Source organism: Squalius cephalus (genome assembly GCF_949319135.1).
Source record: "Squalius cephalus genome assembly, chromosome: 17".
NCBI lineage: Eukaryota > Metazoa > Chordata > Actinopteri > Cypriniformes > Leuciscidae > Squalius > Squalius cephalus.
Window position 1 is genome coordinate 5,776,077 of NC_137138.1, and position 13,890 is coordinate 5,789,966.

At 40.5% G+C, this 13,890-nt stretch overlaps 1 long non-coding RNA gene across 1 annotated transcript; it reads right to left on the minus strand.

Annotated features, from left to right (window-relative positions):
- Window positions 1–2,305: 2,305 nt before the first annotated feature.
- LOC307174568 lies at window positions 2,306–2,818 on the minus strand. The gene is made up of 3 exons (XR_013824010.1): window positions 2,711–2,818; window positions 2,543–2,609; window positions 2,306–2,458 (listed from the first exon to the last, which is right to left on the minus strand). It is a non-coding gene; the product is annotated as an uncharacterized lncRNA (long non-coding RNA).
- Between the last annotated feature and the right edge of the window lie 11,072 nt (window positions 2,819–13,890).

Below are 13,890 nucleotides of genomic sequence, written 5' to 3' on the forward strand. Positions count from 1 at the left end.
TTTTATTTATAATAATAAGACACTGCATGATTTGAATGAGGTGGCTAATGAATTTAATTCTTTTTTTGTAAATGTGGGGCCAAATCTGGCAGATAGTATCAAGATACATGACACGTCATTACAAAGAGGGTGGAGAGGAGATAGTAGAGTACTGCAGTCGATGTCAGTGAATCAGAAATTATATCTATTGTTTCTAAGTCAAAGAGTAAGACTTCCATTGACTGTGATGGAATAGATATGGTTATATTAAAAAAGACAATTGACTGTATTGTCAAACCCCTTTGTTATATTTGTAATCTTTCATTTGGAAGGGGTATTTTTCCTGATAGAATGAAGAGGGCAAAAGTTATTCCACTATTTAAAGCAGGAAATAAGCAAAGCTTCAATAACTATAGACCGGTTTCATTACTTTCACAATTTTGTTTATAATGTTTATAAGTTGGACAGTTTTTTAGAAAAGCATCACTTGCTGAGTGAAAGCCAGTATGGCTTTAGGCAAAAAAGGTCCACAGCGACTGCCTTAATGAATATTGTTGAAGAAATAACAACAGCAAAAGATGAAAAGAAATTCACAGTAGGAGTGTTTATTGATTTGAAAAAGGCATTTGATACTTTGAATCATGATATTTTACTTTCTAAATTTTGTATGGAATGAGAGGAATGGCCCTTAATTGGTTGAGAAGTTATCTGCATAACAGGAAACAATATGTACTGTTAACTGATGTCAAATCTGAACTTATGGAAATTAAATGTGGGGTACCACAGGGTTCTATTTTGGGACCTAAACTTTTTCTTTTATTTATTAATGACATTTGTGATGTTTCCAAATTATTACAGTTTGTTTTATTTGCAGATGATACTAATTTCTTCAGCTCTGGAAATAATATACAGAAACTAGCAGAATCTATTGAATATGGAATGACAAAACTGAAGAAATGGTTTGATGGAAATAAATTGTCATTGAATTTAAAAAAGACAAAATTTATGGTCTTTGGAAATAGGAAAATAAATGAATCTGTAGCTTTATCCATAGATGGAGTTGATATTGAGAGAGTGTTTGAGTTTCGTTTTCTTGGTGTAATTATGGATGATAAGCTATCATGGAAACCTCACATAGCACACATTAAAAGAAAAATTTCCCAAAATATTTTTGTTTTAAACAAAGTGAAGGAGGTATTAAATAAGGAAACGATGAAAATACTTTATAGTTCACTCATCGTACCATATTTTATTTATTGCATAGAAGTCTGGGGGAACACATATCAGACAAATATAAAACCTTTATCTATTCTACAGAAGAGAGCTATAAGAATTATTCATAAAGTTAACTATCGAGAACATACAAGCAAATTATTTGCTAAATCCAGAATATTAAAGTTAGAAGATTTGGCTAAGTTTCAAACACTAATAATTTTGTTTAAAGCAAGACATAAAATCTTACCAGAGAAAACACAACACCTTTATCAGTTAGAAAAAGAGTTCAGTAGGAGAAGGTATAATTTTAAACATCAATTTGCACGTACAACAATAAAACAAAGGTGCACCTCAGTTATGGGAGTAAAATTGTGGAAATCATTGCATGATAATCTTAAAAGTTATAGTAATATTGGTCAGTTTAAGTATAAGTATAAACAGAGTATTCAGTCAGTATTAATATGGTGAGGTCTATGTTGTTTTTGGTTTTGTTTGGTTTTGTTTTGTTTTTTGTGTTGTTTTGTTTTGTTTTGTTTTTCTCTATATATATTGGGTCTAGTAATATTGGTCAGTATAATGCCGCGTTCCAGGCAACCTGTAACCCGTGTTTTTCCAACCTTATACCCGTGAAAGTGCACTGGAACGGCAGTAAAACCCGTAACTTCCCACCCGTGAACTCGTACTAGATCGATGTTCTCCCAGTTACGAGTTGGAAAAACACGGGTTACAGGTTGCCTGGAACGCGGCAGAATATAAACCGAGTAAATGCGGTTAGTATTAATATGGTGAGGTCCATGTTTTTTTGTTTTGTTTTGTTTTCCTCTATATGTATTGGATTACTTGTTGTTTTGTTGTCTGGGCATTGCCTGATTTATTATACTGCATGAATGCTGATATTTAAACCAACATTGTTTTTTGTCAGTGTAATTTTGGCTGTAAGCTGCTTAAGAAAGGTTATTTTGCTTTTTGGAATAGGGGACAGATATTATAAGATTTTATCTTCTTTCTGCTCCCTTTTGCACATGGGAATTTAAATTATCTAAAGAAGAAAATGAAATGTTTTGTGTTTTACCATGGAGCAATAAAAATGAAACCGAACCGAAACAAGTGCCATAAACATGTCCTATGAGCATGGTTTAATGTTGCAGATCACTCCACTAATGGGCCGTAGAGTTCCAGTGTCTTTAATGCTGAAAGACTGTCCAGGAACCAGACTGAACTCAAATCTCTGAAGCAGTTTGGCAAGCACAACTTTAGCCTCCATCTGAATGTAGAAATACGCTAAGTTGTTATGATCACAGCAAATTTGGCACTTGGAAAACAAATTGCGCAAATGTGTGTTTGTTACCTGTGAGAAGACCTGCCCTAGACAGGTTCGTGGACCAAGTACAAATGGGTAGTAGCAGTAATAAGGCCTTTCAGACAAGAACACAATTTGATATCAGCAGATTTCATGCTATAATGTTTATAACATCCTCATAAAACTCATTTACAGCTTGTCCTCATAATGACTTACTTGGGGGCATTCACATCAAATCTCTCAGGATCAAACTTCAACGGATCTTTGAAAAACTTTTCCAGTCTTTGAGAGACATAAGAACTGAACTGTATGGAAAAAGGTCAAAATGGTTCAAAATAGTCATGTATTTAAATACAATTAAACAAGTAAAATTGATGATGCCATTGTTCGAATTTATTGGAATTATTAAAATAGAATTAAGTCATAATTTACTCACCCTGGTGTTGTTCTAATGCAGTATGCTGTTCTTTCTTTTTCATACCACAAAAGGAGAAATTTAAGAAAAAAAGTCCTGCTCTGCATCATCCACATAATGGCAGTAAAAAGCGACCAGCATCAAGCTTTTTTAAAAAAGACGCGAAAATATTACAGAATGATCCCATGCGACGTGTCGTATATCCCACGTGTTCTGAAGGGTTTATGATAGGGTTTGGTAAAAATCCAACCAAAATGTAATGTATTATTTAAAGAAAATCCTGACCAGGATTTCCGGCCAGTTAATAATACCTAGAATATCAAAATCGACTGCTGGCGGTAGATCCTTTTCCTATTTAGCGCCAATACTTTGGAACAGTCTTCCTACCATTGTCCGGGAAGCAGACACACTCTGTCAGTTCAAAGCTAGACTAAAAACACATCTCTTTGAGCTAGCATTCACATAATACATTATAGACTTCTTTAATTCAATGATTAGGCTGCATAGATTAAATCAGCCGGAACCGGGAACACTTCCCATAAATCCTGATGTACTCGTTACATCATAAGAAGAATGGCATCTACGCTAATTTTAGTGTCTTTGTTTGTCCCTAGGTTTTCCCGCAGCCTGCCGGATCCAGGCCGTATCCAGATCTGACGAAGGACCTTCGCCTGGACCCGATGACAACGCAGTGCTAAAGTGCCAACTAGTCTCTCCCTATGGAGGATCCCTTTACCACTTCGTTTCACGTACCTACCCCGAAGTAACAAAATAAAATAAAATAAAATAAAATTCTGTATCAATTTTATAAGGCATCATTACTTTGTTTAGGCCTGGTTTGAAGGGAATTCCAAACCTGCGCATATATATTCAAATGCAAATAACTATAGAACCAATTTCTTAATGCGCATGTGAACGCCATCAGCATTTATCCCATCAGCATTTATCCCAGGTTCGCGTTTAAAGTCTGTGTAGAGAGAATGGTGTCGTCTTAGCGGCCCCTAATTTAATAACAAATGATCGTTGCGACGGAAGCGAATTAATCAAAACTAACTTTAGCTGGAAAAAAACTTTATTAAAGAACCGCTATAAAGCCAAAACAATCTCTGTTACCATAAATTATACGTTTATCTCTGTAAAGCTGCTTTGAAACTATTTACATTGTTAAAAGCGCTATATAAATAAAGATGACCTCTGTGCACGACTGCATGAGACTCTATTAGCGCCACAGTTCACTCTGACTCGCCCAGAAAAAGCACACAAGTTGTGAGAAATCAAGATGGATAAAAATGCAGTATGAAATACAATGCCTAGAAATCTCAATAAAAGTATCAGTGTACTTTCTACACTGAGTTGATGACAGTCAGTTGACAAATGTGAACGTGATAACTTCTTGTTGCGACGAACATAACGGAAATATTCACCTCAGAGAAGAAGGTACATGGATTGTATTTCATTTAGCATTTTTCCTATAGTCTTGATTTCTCACAACTTGGGCCCTTATCTTGCACCCAGCGCAATTGACTTTGTACAACGACGCATGTATCATTCCTATTTTGCACCCGACGCACAGCGGACTTTTCCCTCGACAGACGCACGCCGGTAAATTAGGGAATGAACTTGCGCTCCTGGGGGCGGTTTAGCAAAAAGAGGAGGCGTGTTCTGGCACAAACGTTCCCTGGTGCTATTTTGCAGTTCCAGAAAACAATTCCGCCACAGACCAGTGTTGTAAAGTTTTTCTTTCTTCAAAGCAGAGACCAGGAGACAGGACAACAGAAGTTATTCTTTATTGAGAATTCCACTGTACGCGGCTGTAGAAACTTCCAACATGATCTAACTCTAATACAGTATGCATTGTAGTTATATACATTCCAAGGGGGAGGGATTACATAGAGGTGGAGACTCTGAACAAAGCATGCAAATGAAGTAGGAACACACCCTACTCTGAGTCCAATTGAATCAGCATAACTATTCACATGCTGATACTGGCCAGGAGCTCCAATTCCAAGAGCCATCCCAGAGCCGTTAAAGACAAAAGGTGAAAGTCAATCAACCTAACGATTCAACGTCTGGACTGTGGCTCTTGCTCCAAGGGCCATTAAAGACAATAGGTTAGTGTCTCCGTGATCTGACTCATTTAACTTACAAAGGAAAAACAGGTCAGGCAGGAATATCTTGCTGTAAACTCAATAATCACTTTCTCAGTTTATATACTATCTAAATTAAAACCTCAAATGCTAAAATCAGTATTCTTCACCGTGATGTTATGTAAGGAAGCATATCTGAAAACATATTCTTAAATTTCAACCCTTCACCAGGAAAAACCTAGTCTAAAGTCAGTGGCGCGTAACGTTTCAGTGGCGCGTTCAGATGCTATTTTAAGGGCGCATGCTTGGCCATAATATAGCGTGTGCACAAGGCGCATACACTTTGCTTCTCTCATCTACACATAGACGCAGCAGTTGCAATTTTTGCAAACCATACATAATTACAAGGAAAAATATTCCACATGAGGGAAATCATTGTGGTGTCCATGAAGATGTGAAAAAATAAGCATAAATCTAGCTTACACATTTACCAAAATTATTATATGCCTCGTTTAACCTAAGCTTATTTGGGTGGGTTTCTCCCATCCCCATACAATGTCACTTCTATGTCTTTTACGGCCCTGACAAGAACGTCGGTCTCCTTGGCTATTAACCGCTCCCGGCGTGCGCCTGGCAAATCCGCCATTATAATAGCAATCCGCAAGTGTGGAACAAGTGTGCCTGCTCTTAAAGAGAATGTGAGATGATGCTCTGATTGGTTTATTTCATGTTACGCCCAAACCACACCGATGAGTAATGTAGCTACTTCAGACCAACCCATTTTAGATTTGCGTCGGGCACAAGAGTTATTTTATCCCGTCAGTATAATAGCAACAGCGCCCGAGATCCGCCCACAAAGTTACTTGTGTTTCGCGTTTGATACTTGCGTTTCAGATCATTAAAATAGGGCCCCTTCTGTGCTGTTTCTGGGCAAGTTGGGGTAAACGCGCACATCGTGCAGCCGTGCACAAAAGACCAATGGCAGGATTTTTGGAGAATAATACATACAATTTCGTTTTTTTTTTGCCAAACCCTATTGTATAGGGTTGCCCAGAACACTTGGAATTTACGACACATGCCGCATGGGATCATTCTGTGATACTTCTGCCTCTTTTAAAAAAAACTTGATGCTAGTCGCTATTCAATGCCATTATATCCCATACACAAAAGAAATATATTTGAAATATATTTTCAGGATATATTTTGGAATATATGTAAATATTTGAAATTGGCCCAATAAATATATTTCATACTTATATTTCATATATTTTTGTTATATTTCAGAATATATTTCAATGTATTTTTTTCTGTATGGGTCCCCAAAAGTGTCAAAAATATATGTGGCATATATTCCAAATACATTGAAATATATTCTGAAATATAACAAAAATATATGAAATATAAGTATGAAATATATTTATTGGGCCAATTTCAAATATTTGCATATATTCCAAAATATATCCTGAAAATATATTTCAAATATATTTCTTTTGTGTATGGGATGGATGAACGTGAGCGGGACTTTTTTACAAATTCTCCTTTTGTGGTCCGAAAGAGAAAGAAGGGCATATGGCATTAGAACAACAAACGTGTGAGTAAATGATGGTGAACTAACCCTTTTAAGACCCCATGTGGTCAAAATCAAACTTTTAATGTTGTTTAAATGTCTATGTGGTGTTTTTAATATGATTTAATTCACAAGTCAGCACCATTGCTGAGTATTTCTCCTTAAAACTGCAGTGAACCAAAGACAGTCTCAAAAGCACGGTTTGAAATCGCTGGTGTTTCTGACGTCACAAACTACCTTGTAACCAATCAGGTCAACGTGTGATCGTCAACAAGTGGATCTCTGATCTGGTGTGAGTGAGTGGAGGCGGGGCTAATTTGCATATTCAAAGAACCGCCTATTCACAGAATCCCCTCCTTGAACTGCCACCTTACCGTGGTGGAGGGGTTTGAGTACCTGAATGATCCTAGGAGCTATGTTGTCTGGGGCTATATGCCCCTGGTAGGGTCAGGTCCTAGGTGATGGGTCAGACTAAGAGCGGTTCATAAACCCTTTATGATAGTATTAAAAACGAGGACTGTGACGTTGCCCGGCATGGCGCAGCCGGGGCCCCACCCTGGAGCCAGGCCCGGGGTTGGGGCTCGAATGTTGGAGTTCACCCCGGTGAACGAGAGGGTCGCTTCCCTGCACCTTCGGGTCGGGGATAGGTCTCTCACTGTTGTGTGCGCTTACGGGTCGAACGGCAGTGCAGAGTACCCGGCCCTCTTGGAGTCTCTGGGAGGGGTGCTGGAAAGTGCTCCGACTGGGGACTCCATCATTCTACTGGGGGACTTCAACGCCCACTTTGGCAGCGAGAGTGACACCCGGAGGGGTGTGATTGGGAGGAACGGCCCCCCTGATCTGAACCCGAGCGGTGTTCTGTTATTGGACTTCTGTGCTAGTTACAGCTTGTCCATAACGAACACCATGTTCAAGCATAAGGGTGTCCATCAGTGCACGTGGCACCAGGACACCGTAGGCCGGAGGTCGATGATCGACTTTGTGGTAGTTTCATCCGACCTCTGGCCATATGTCTTGGACACGTGAAGAGAGGGGCGGAGCTGTCAACTGATCACTACCTGGTGGTGAGTTGGATCCGATGGCGGGGGAGGAAGCTGGACAGACTCGGCAGAACCAAACGTACTGTAAGGGTCTGTTGGGAACGTTTGGCCGAGTCCCCTGTCAGAGAGATCTTCAACTTCCACCTCCGGCGAAGCTTCGACCGGATCACTAGGGAGTCTGGAGATATTGAGTCCGAGTGGACCATGTTCTCCACCTTCATTGTCGACATGGCTGCTCAGAGCTGTGGCCGTAAGGTCTCCGGTGCCTGTTGAGGCGGCAATCCCAGAACCCGGTGGTGGACACCGGAAGTAAGGGATGCCGTCAAGCTGAAGAAGGAGTCCTATCAGGCCTGGCTGACTTGTGGGACTCCTGAGGCAGCTGACGGGTACCAGAAGGCCAAGCAGACTGCACCCCGGGTGGTTGTGGAGGCAAAAAATCGGGCCTGGGATGAGTTCGGTGAGGCCATGGATAAGGACTGGCAAACCATCCTGCGCCTCAGGAGTGGGAAGCAGTGCCCTACTAACACTGTTTACAGTGGAGGTGGGCAGCTGTTGAGACTAGGTATGTCTTCGGATGGTGGAAGGAATACTTCGAGGATCTCCTCAATCCCACCGACATGTCTTCCATTGAGGAAGCAGAGGCTGAGGGCTCGGAGGTGGACACGTCCATCACCCAAGCTGAAGTCACCAAGGTAGTCAAGAAGCTCCTCGGTGGCAAGGCACCGGGGGTGGTTGTTGTGGGGCTGTCTTGGCTGACACGCCTCTGCAACATCGCGTGGCGGTCGGGGACAGTACCTTTGGGCTGGCAGACCGGGGTGGTGGTCTCTCTTTTTAAGAAGGGGGGCCGGAGGGTGTGTTCCAACTACAAGGGGATCACACTTCTCAGCCTCCCTGGGAAAGTCTATGCCAGGGTACTGTAGAGGAGAATACGGCCGACAGTATAACCTCGGATTCAGGAGGAGCAGTGAGGTTTTCGTCACGGTTGTGGAACACTGGACCAGCTCTATACCCTCTCCAGGGTGCTGGAGGGTTCATGGGAGTTTGCCCAACCAATCCACATGTGCTTTGTGGATTTAGAGAAGGCATTCGACTGTGTCCCTTGCGGCATCCTGTGGAGAGTGCTCTGGGAGTATGGAGTCCAGGGCCCTTTGCTAAGGGCTGTCCGGTCCCTGTACGACCGGAGCAGGAGCTTGGTTCGCATTGCTGGCAGCAAGCCAGACTTGTTCCTGGTGCATGTTGGACTCCGGCAGGGCTGCCCTTTGTCACCGGTTCTGTTCATAATTTTTATGGACAGAACTTCTAGGCGCAGCCAGGGGTCGGAGGGTGTCAGGTTTGGGGACCACGCTATTTCGTCTATGCTTTTTGCGGATGATGTTGTCGTGTTGGCCTCATCAGTCTAAGCAGAGATGCCCAGACTTCCCTCTCCCCAGACACTTCCTCCAGCTCTTCCGGGGGGACACCGAGTGTCGCTATTCAATCCACTTCCACCTCCACTTCGTAAAATCTGGTCCACCTCCACCTCCACTTCGTAAAATCTGGTCCAAATCTGTTTCACTACTTCTGGGTGGAGTTTCCATTCCCCCATCTGTAGTTTCTGTCTGGACAGTAAATCCGCTCCCACATTCAGATGTCCTGGAATGTACACTGCCCTGAGTGACAGGAGCTTGTCCAGGGCCCAGAGAAAAATCTGCCTTGCTATTCTGTTCAGATTGCGTGAGCGCAGACCTCCCTGATGATTTATGTAAGAGACTGTCGGTGTGTTGTCCACCTGCACTAGGACATGACAGCCCCTCAACTGAGGGAGAAAGTATTTCAGGGCCAGAAATACAGCCATCAGCTTGAGGCAGTTGATGTGCCAATCGAGCTGATGACCCTCCCATTCCCCTTGAGCTGGACGACCACTTAAGACCGCTCCCCAGCCCATCAGGGAGGCGTCTGTCGTAAACAGTTTGCGACGACAAGGCATCCCATCCATAGAGTGGGACCCAAGGCGAGGAACCGGGGGGTACGAAGCCCGCGGCGCGTCACTTTTTATTGCCTTTGAGGATTGACCCTGGGATGAAATAAAACGGTCTAAACTAAACGGTCTCATGTGCAACAGCCCCAGAGGAATCACTCTGGATGCTGAAGCCATGAAACCTAGTATTTTTTGGTTTAGCATTCTGGGCAGGAGAAAGAACGCTTTTCTTGGCGTTGAGTCTCAACACTAGAGAAACTAGATGAGCTAACATGATGTCTCAGTGTTGAAGCGCCATCTCTTGCGATTGTGCTAGTATTAACCAATCGTCGATGTAATTCAAAATGCGAATGCCCTGGAGTCATAATGGAGCCAGTGCTGCATCCATGCATTTTATGTATGTGCGGGGTGACAAGGCTAGACCAAATGGAAGAACCCGAAATTGGTACGCTTCGCCCCCAAAATGAAGCTTCGGTTGCAGCCTGTGACTTTTTAGCGGGTCTTGTAAAAAATTATTGCTGCCTGCTTAATGATGTTTCAACTCACTAACTTTTTCTTTTCTAAGTGATGTACCTGGTGGATAATGGACATTGAAGGTCTTGTGGGTTGTGGTGAAATGTCTCTCTGCATTGTGTCTCGACTCTTGGCAACCGCAATGCTAGCTCCACAGATGAGGCATACAGCTTTATCTTTAACGTTAGTGAAGAGGAATTCTGTCTCCCACTCCTCGTTAAAATAATAAGTCTTTTTTTTTTTTGCATGACCTGCATCATCAGCCATAATTAATCTTTTTTTTCTTTTTTATAGTTCAATTTAGCTTATGTATGCCGTCTGCCCGTGGCCGCCTCAACTCACAGCATAATAGCATCATCGCTGTAGCGGTTTTTTTTTTGTTGCTCAACGTAATGTATGTCAACGTACTTTGACTCGACGTGCAGATTCTAAATATTTTAAATGATTGAATGATTTTATTATGTTTTAATGTTATATGAAATGTTACCATTAGTTATTTTCTCATTTTATGTCATTATCATGAAAAAAAAGAAAAAAAGAAAATGAAAGATTACAATTCAGGCTATTTATAGAACGTGCTCGGCGGGCGACTCAGAGACTCCATGCGGGCACCATGTTGGAGACCACTGGGCTAGATGGTATATATGCGCACACACACACACACACACACACACACACACACACACACACACACACACACACACACACACACACACACACACACACACAAATATGCAGAATAATTTTGTAAATTCTTAAGTCAACTGTTTCGGTTCAACTCAAAAATGTTGTGCGGACTTGAGACAGCCAGGTATCCCAGAATGCATCGATCTCACACCAACCAGCAAGCGTCAATAGCAGATTAGAAAACCGCTAGTTTAAAAATGCTACTGTTATTGTGTCACGAAATGTAGTTTTAAGAGTTTTTCAGGCGAGAATGTAGTTGTTTAAAGCTCAATGACACAACCCTGTCTCTTTTTGCTAAATGTCAATGTTTTATTGATCAATATTAAAATGTTTTTTATGTATCATATTTTAAAAAGTCATGGTTGTGTTTTATATTTCATGTTGTTATAAATATATGTAGTGAAGATAATCAATTGCGTTGCCTGAACCACATTTGTGTTGATTTTTTTGAATGAAAATGAAAAGTGGCAGAGGGCCCTATTTTAACGGTCTGAAACGCAAGTAAGCGCGAAACGCAAGTAACTTTGTGGGCGGGTCTTGGGCGCTGTTGCTATTATACCGGCGGGATAAATGACTCTTGCGCCCGACGCAAATCTAAAATGGGTTGGTCTGAAGTAGCTTCATTATTCATAAGTGTGGTTTGGGCGTAACGTGAAATAAATCAATCAGAGCGTCATCTCACATTCCCTTTAAGAGCAGGCACGCTTGTTCCATGGCGGATTGCTATTATAACGGCGGATTTGCCAGACGCGCGCCAGGAGCGGTTCACAGCCGAGGAGACTGGCGTTCTCGTCAGAGCCGTAAAACACCGAAAAGTGACGTTGGGGATGGAGAAACACACCCAAATTAACTCCGGTTAAACAGGTGTATGATCATGTAAATGTGTAAGCTAGATGTATGCTTTTATAATAAACTGTCTATCTATCTATCTATCTATTTATCTATCTATCTATCTATCTATCTATCTATCTATCTATCTATCTATCTATCTATCTATCTATCATCGTAATAATGTATGATTTGCAAAAATGAAAACTGCTGCTTCTGTGTAGATGAGAGAATCAAAGTGCATGCGCATTGTGCAGTGCACACGCTACATTGATTATGGCCAAGCATGCACCCTTAAAATAGCATATGAATAACATGCGCAACGCGCCACTGACTTTAAACTATTTTTTTTCGGTCAGTGGCGGAATTGGTTTCTAAACCTGCAAAATAGCACCAGGGAACGTTTGCGCCGGAACACGCCTCCTCTTTGCGCTGAACCGCCCTGGGGAGCGCAAGTGTATTTCTTTGTTAACCGACGTGCGTCTGTGGAGGGAAAAGTCCGCTGTTCGCGGGTGCAAAATAGGAATGATACATTCAAAGTCTGTACAAAGTCAATTGCGCTGGGTGTAAGATAGGGCCCAGAGTGGTGTTTTATAACATATTTTGTTTTATTGTAGCCTATAAATATACATAAAGAGATAACCGGAGTAGCCAGAGCGAGCTGAGTGACGCCATAAACTACGCCGCTGTTCCGTTCTCCTGAGTCGAACTTGTCAAGTCCGAACTACCAACGACTCAAGTCCGAAGTTTGCGTACTTGGTATTGAGAAACGGCCATGCTGTCTATGGCGTCTGCCTTACAAGGCTCATGGTGTCTTCACTAGGGATTGAAATCTTAGATCATTATTAATTAACTATAGTCATATAGGCTATCAAACATTTTATAACACACCCTGTGTGTAAAAGTCTTAATAGTATTCTCAGTTTAAATAAAATGCTACCATTATCTTTCTGACAGCCAATGATGATTCTGAAAGAAACACAAACGAAAACTTTCATACATATCTGATTTACAGAAAAAATGCACTTTTATTTCAGTGTTGTTGTTAATGTTTTGTATATTTCAACAAACAGTTGGCTTTGTACATTGTTTAACAGCATTAAAGAAGACAAACTTTATCATTCAACTTAAATGCGCAAATTTATTTTGAACACTTGCATTGTTCTTGCTCTGTCCATGTACGTCATTGAGTGAACAATGTTTTCTAAGCTTATTAAAGTCAATTGCTCAGAAAATGTTCATGGTATGATTATGACTCATTACAGGGTTGGCACACCAACACCCCCCCCCCCCCCCCCCACCCCAGCCAGTTCGCACCCTGTAGCCTATAATGATTAGCCTACAATGACAGTTACATTTCTGATTTAGATCTCTCATGACCATAAACAAAATTGTCTTTCAACAGAAACACGATGAGGAAATTACTGATCTGCGAAATGATTTTGCCAGACAAGTACGAGGTAAAGTCACTTTCTTTATACATTTGAATGGGCTAGATTTTAACAACAGTTTTTTTTGTTGTTGTATAGAACCACTTTTGAGAAGTAGCCTAAATAATTCATGTAATTCAAGTTTTCAGTCTCAGGCCTCAAGATGCTGTATGCAATTTTATATGTATCATATATACAGTACCAGTCAAAAGTTTGGAAACATTACTATTTTTAATGTTTTTGAAAGAAGTCTCTTATGCTCATCAAGCCTGCAGTTAAAAAAAAAACAAAAAAAACAAAACAAAACAGTAATATTATGAAATATTATTACAATTTAAAATAATGGTTCTCTTTTTTAATATATTTTAAAATGTAATTTATTTTTGTGATGCAAAGCTGAATTTTCATCAGCAAGTACTCCAGTCTTTGGTGTCTTATGATCCTTCAGAAATCATTCTAATATGATGATTTGATACTCAGTTATTATCAATGATGGAAACAGTTGTGCTGTTTAATATATTTTTTTGGAATACTTTTTTCAGGATTCATTGATGAGTAAAACGTTAACAGCATTTATTCATAAAAACAGCATTTATTCAAAATAAAAACATTTCTAACAATATAAATCGTTACCATCACCTTTTATCAATTTAACGCCTCCTTGTTGAATTAAAGTACTCATTTCTTTAAAAAAAATAGTTATTGTTCCCAAACTTTTGAACAGTAGTGTATATTGTTACAAAAGATTTCTATTCTAAATAAATACAGTACTTTTTAACTTTTTATTCATCAAATAATCCTGAAAAAAGTATCTCAGGTTATAAAAAAAATATTAAGCAGCACAACTGTTTCCAACATTGATCATAAATCAG